The sequence below is a fragment of the Prionailurus bengalensis genome, chromosome B2, assembly GCF_016509475.1.
Source record: "Prionailurus bengalensis isolate Pbe53 chromosome B2, Fcat_Pben_1.1_paternal_pri, whole genome shotgun sequence".
Classification (NCBI taxonomy): domain Eukaryota; kingdom Metazoa; phylum Chordata; class Mammalia; order Carnivora; family Felidae; genus Prionailurus; species Prionailurus bengalensis.
In genome coordinates, this window is record NC_057349.1 from 118399079 (window position 1) to 118405078 (window position 6000).

At 48.2% G+C, this 6000-nt stretch overlaps 1 protein-coding gene across 29 annotated transcripts in view; it reads right to left on the reverse strand.

The window, feature by feature from the left end:
* The window catches only part of EPB41L2 (erythrocyte membrane protein band 4.1 like 2), a 220415-nt gene extending 216704 nt beyond the window's left edge, over positions 1–3711 (reverse strand). For 22 of the 29 annotated variants that reach the window (XR_006299058.1, XR_006299057.1, XM_043592371.1 and 19 more), the window contains exon 1: positions 3612–3711. The gene's annotated coding sequence lies outside the window, so the exon portion shown is untranslated. Of the gene's footprint in view, positions 1–3244; positions 3343–3611 lie in introns of those variants that run through there. The other 7 variants (XM_043592364.1, XM_043592353.1, XM_043592335.1 and 4 more) reach the window with 3 other exon arrangements.
* Positions 3712–6000: the final 2289 nt, after the last annotated feature.

Sequence of the window (6000 nt, forward strand, 5' to 3'; positions counted from 1 at the left end):
TTGAGATTTTAGTCTGGGGCACTGCCCAGTCAGACGAATGATAGATATCTTATGAATACTCAGTTGCTGGTTTGTGCCAAAACATGGCATTCCCAAGGGATGCTCTGTCTGGAATCTGTGGGGGATTCATATACAAATCTTCTATTAACTCAGGCCTTCCAAAGAGTCTGGAAATGTTTGTGTGTTGGGGGAAAAGGACAAGGTCTGAAAGTGGATTTGCTGACTCCTAAAGGTCCAGCCCTGAAATTCCAAGATTCTATAAAAGGGCAGTAAATTAGGGTTTGGCTAGTATTTGCTAGACTACTGATGCCAGCATAAACATTTACTTACAGCTTTTAAATCTGTAAGGGTACCCAGTGGTTAGGTACAGTAATTCTGAATCTGAAAAAACAAACAAGGCCACTGGAAATGTTTCTAAATAAAGGTGGGGCGGGGGATGTAGGCACATTTCCTTTGTTTTCTCCAGTAAAAATACAGATTTTAGAAATGCAAATTTGACTCTCAGCAATATCGATCCCTATAAATTACCATATTGCCTTATAAAAATATTAGCAAGGCATGCTCTTCTAAAAAGTCCACACAGAGCTTTCAAAAACACTACTTCAGTTCAAAACAACAAAGAAAAAGGCCCATACCTCCCTGTGGAAACAGAAACAAAGTCAAATCTTTAAAAATATTTAGCATTCTACTATATAAAATATAAACCTCACGTTCCTAAATAAAATGGCAAAGATAAAAACGCTTGTAGTTCTCTAGCCACAGTAATATGAGAGTAGTGATTCAGAGCAAAACCTGATGTTAAACATAACTACACAATATTACTAATTACAGAGTAATTCTACCAATAAATATTTTGGTTGAGGACTGCTTTGTCATCTTGGCAAGTATTTTTAGTTGAAAGCAAAGGGTTGGGTAGTACACATGGACACGCTTATGATTTTTAAAAATCTATTTTTAAAATCTGGTGACTGGATAGGTCTTCTAAACTCGATTCTTTCGAACTGGTAATTTGGAAAGGGTAAACCACAGGAACGTTACGTCAAGAAGCAAAGGACCCAGCAAGCTCACCAACTCAGATCAGCACAAAGCTAAACTGGAAACCAGCGGGCACTCACAAATCTAATGACAGGCGCAGAGTCACTAACACCTGTATATACACTAACTGTAGTAAAAGCTACCTCTCCAGATACAGTGAGAGCCAATGTGAATTTCCTTGTCTTACATTCGCACAGTCACTTTTTGGTGGGCCTCTCTTCTGATGCATCCCCTGAATCGGCAAATTTGCTTCTTTCTACTTGGAATGGAATTTCTGATTTTAGTGTACACACCCAGCTGTATACATACCCAATGTTATAATACATACCCGGTTAACGATATTCCACAGCAGTTTAAATTTTTTCACCCAAGTTAATAATAATTTCACTGAAATTCTAACTTTGTTGAATTATCACATTTAATCCTTTTAAGCAATCCCCGTCCCGTTTAGATACCAATTTTGACGCTGGGGCTCAACTCACCCACCTGTTTTCTCTGGTAGGTCTTTGCACACAGTGCTCCCGCTATTTGGGACTAGAGGTAAAAGATTAAGAACTGTTATGACTAGGTCTTTCTTAAAGAAGGGTGTTTTAGAAGCAAAGAAATTGTCTCCTCCCATTACTCTAAATGAGCAGCCTCTTGTTCTCAGCGGTCCTTGTGCACACAAGACCACTACTGACTTCAGTGGGAATTCTGCCCAAGAAGTGAGGAAGACAGGATAGGATTAAATGAGCCCTAAATCCACACCATTGTGCCAAGTCATTACCACTTGTACAGTTCTCCAATAACCTCCAAGGAGTAGATTATCTGAGGTTTGATAGTGGTTCTCAAATTGAATTATAGGACTGATCACTTGAGCCCTGCCAGGTGACACAGCTTCGCTCTTTAAAATTTCTGTCCGCCCGATTCACGTAGTCGGTGGCCCTTATCACAATCCAAGATTGCGTTGCAATGCAGCCCCATCAGCCGCTGCAACGGCAACCCAGTGATTTCTCACAGCAACGAGGCTGCAAACAGAATCTGAACAGGATTAAGTGCTATTCGTTTCCCAGTAAAACCTATCCAAAGCCTGAGAATCCTACATCCCAGCTCCTGCGCGCCAAGAAATTGACTCGGTTTCCCTCAAGTGCTAAACCCAAGGTGAAACGCCGGCTAAAATGCTAATTCTCACGTTATATACAGTTAGGGAATAGAGAAATAATGCACTCCGGGAAGAGAAGGAAAAAAAGGGGGAGGGGGGAGGGGGTATAAAGAGGGAACTGAAGAATATGGAAGAATATAGGGAAAACTGTATGATTAAAATAAAAAAAAAAAAAGCTTAAATAACAGTACCAAGAACAAGACTCCTGGCCCAACGACGCCCCAGAGACACCATTTCGGAGGCAAGAAGTTCAAGAAACTGAGGGAAAGATGTGACTCAAAAAAACACATCCACCGTTCCTCTAGGGTTCCACCTTCTCTCCCTCTTAAAAACAGGAGCAGCGGTTGTGGTGACGGGGAATTCAATTTAAGGTATCCTAGGGTCCCACAAGAGACCTCCCCTAAAAATAATAGACTGTAGGCGAGAGCTCTTCTAATCTCTCCCAAAAACCCTGACCTCAGGGGAGGTGAGCGATCCTGAGAAGTGTAAAGACCGATATCCCCCACCCCCCACCTCCACAGACAAGCCAGCTGCCTCGTTCGGTTCGGTTCGGTTCTTCCCGTCTTTCCCCCGGCAGCCCACCTAAAACTGCTCCCAGCCCTGTGTCCCCAGCCCCGGCGGAGGCAAACAAGCCATCCGTGCAGAGACCGCCTGCGTGTAGGAATTGTAAGGACCAGAGCGCAAGCGTGCGCCCCTCTCCGCAGCGGCCCCGGCCGCCGGCTTCCTCGGGGACCGCAACGGGGGCGCGCGCGGGCTGACGCCCGGCCGGACGGAGCGGCGCGTGGGGCTGGCGCGCCCCCCTCGCCCAGCAACCTGCAGAGCCCACGCGCGCTGCCTGTCCGGGAAGGCGCGGCGCCCTCGCCCGTGCTTCCTCACCCCAAATCATCCCCCTGAAGGACGCCGCCGCCCCCTCTCCGGAGCCCCCATGCTGTGCTCCACGCTGGGATCCGCTCCTTCTCCGCGGCCCGCGCCCGGGATGGAACCGGATTCCTTCTCCAGCCTCTCAGCGGGGCCCTGGACGCGCGACCCTGAGCCACGGCACCTCGGCGGGACCGGCGCAGTCCTCACCATGCCCCCACCTCTCCCGGCTCCGACCAGACGTGGCCCCGGCTCCCGGGAAGGGAGTTACGGGGGACCAAAGCGGAGCGGGGAAGCGGGAATCCGGCCTGGAGCAACAGGACCCGGACCTCGAGGCGGGAATGGGGTCCGGTAGAGAAGAGGAGGAGAGGAAAGACGTAGCCACAGAAAATCCCAAAGCCGGTCGCCCTCCCCCACGGTGGGACCGTCCCGCCACCGCTTCCTGCCAGGGATCAGCTTCCCAGCTGCAGCCAGAGGAAAAATCCGAGCCGCCCCTGCAGCTCCGCAGAGACCAGCCTCTCGGCCCGGGTTCCCCCGGCCCGGGCCCGCCATTCTGCAGCCCCGCAAGCCTCCTTACCCGGACACTGCACCTCCAGGGCTCGCTCGCTGCGGGAACTGGTCCCGCTCCAGCCCCTGCCGCCGGGCCGCCGCAACCGCCTCCTCCCTCCGCTCGGTTTCAAATTGAAATTCCCTGGCTGGGGCCGTCAGAGGACTCGGAGCGCCAGCCCCGCCCCCTCGCGGCGGAAGCCCCTCCTGCGCCCCCGCCGGACGCGCCCCCGGCGCGGAAACCCCCGCGGGCCTCGCCACGCCCCCGCCCCTAGGCCACACCCCCGGGGCGGCCCTTCCCGCGGGATTCGCCGCGCGCGGTGGCCCGGGTACCAGGGCTGGAAAGACGCGTCTCGCCAGCAGAGCTGCCGTGGTTAATGACGGCTAATGCCAGTGCGCCAGGCTTTCACCCTCCCTTAAGTCCTTCTTATCAAGTTTTAAAAGTTATTTCTCCAAAGTGCGTTCATTGACTAACTCTTTGTTGAACATCTATTCGGAAGCAGACCCAAGGGTAGGCCCTAGAGCCTAGAGACACGGAAATAAGGAAAAGGGGGGCCCCCTCGGTCTAGACTGGAAGAAATGCTTTCGCAGCAAGAGCATTGGAAAGGAACCATTTATTCTTCCTGTGGGAGAGGCTGGAGGGATTGGGGAAACCCCACAGAGGAGGGACTTTTAAGATGAACCCAAAGTCTGAGTAAGATTTCTTCAGGCAGAGGCTGGGAGCCTGGATTGCAGAGCAGGACAAGGCTGAAGAGGCTGGAGACCTAGGTTGAGGCCAGTTGTGGAAAGACACACACACACACACACACACACACACACACACACGATACCTCTCAGTTCTTTTCTTTTATATAATTACACCACTTTCTGTCAGCTTCTACATATTTCATCTTTTCTTGACATTGGCATATCAAAAAAGGATGTCCTCCAGCATCTGCCACACATGCACTTCTTGTTCTTTGCTTCCTCCCTCTTCTATTGAGGGCTTTAGTGACTCTCCCTCCGCCAAAGTCTTTTCTAAACATAACCTTAGCAATGTCGAATGAAACTTCAGTTACAATACCTCCGTGTGCATGGTGCTTTTTAGTTAACAAAGCCCGTTCACATATTTTGTCGTTTGATCCTCACAATAACTTTATAAAAAGGATAGGGCAAGTATTATTTCCAATACAGCAAAGAGAAAATTGAGTCAGGAAGACAAACTATTTGCTCAGGTCCTGCTAGTAAGCAATAAACATAATAATAGCTAACATCTATTGTGTGTTTTATGTACAAGGCATTGTTCTAAGTCCCTTATGTATGTGAACTTACTGAATCCTCTATATGCTAAGTACTCAAGTTAACTTAATAAGTCGCACTAATATGAAAAGGAAACCTGATTAGCAGCTCTGATTAAAAGACCCAGGAATTTGGGGCGCCTGGGTGGCGCAGTCGGTTAAGCGTCCGACTTCAGCCAGGTCACGATCTCGCGGTCCGCGAGTTCGAGCCCCGCGTCGGGCTCTGGGCTGATGGCTCAGAGCCCGGAGCCTGTTTCCGATTCTGTGTCTCCCTCTCTCTCTGCCCCTCCCCGGTTCATGCTCTGTCTCTCTCTGTCCCAAAAATAAATAAACGTTGAAAAAAAAAAATTTAAAAAAAAAAAATAAAAGACCCAGGAATTTTATGAGACGATACTATTAGGAACTTGGAGGCAGATTTACAACAAAACTAACAAAACCTAAGTTTCAGGATCCCTCATTTCTACACACCTTTAAACTAACTGTATGTTTGTAAAATTTTTTTATTAAAGAGAGTCACTAAAATTACATAAGCTCTAGAGCCCATAAAACCTTGATCTAGACCTGATGAAACCCTCTAAAATGCTAACGCAAAATAATAACATAAATAAAGTCATGGCAGATAAAATATAATGCCCTTGTCAGAGGAAATGATATCCCTACGTTCTCTGTTGAAGCATGTGAATCACTTCAGTAAGCTACCTTTTAAGTGGGATATTGAGAAGCTAAATTATATCCATAGATGGGTAGCCTTGATAATGTGGGAGCCTCCAAGATTTAGGCTAAAGAGATGATCAAAGGTCATGGGAAGGTTGTTATCAAATATCTAAAGGCTATCGTGTGGAAGAATTAGACATTGTGTCGTGGATACAGCCTTACAACATTTCAATGGAATGGAGCAGATTCTGTGATGACCTGGAAGGAACTGAAGCAGAAAAATCAAATTCCAGGAGCTATAAGGAAGTGAAGAAAACAGATGGAACCTGGTACAATACAGATGTCAACAAACAACAGGTGGTATTCCAGGCAAGCAGGGAGGTCTTAATGGGAAGAGAAGAGGAGTTTGGACAGACAAGCAGGCTGAAGTCCTGAACAGGTGATATTCAGAGATGTAGGCCGGCTGGAACATTGGCAGCACACAGCAGG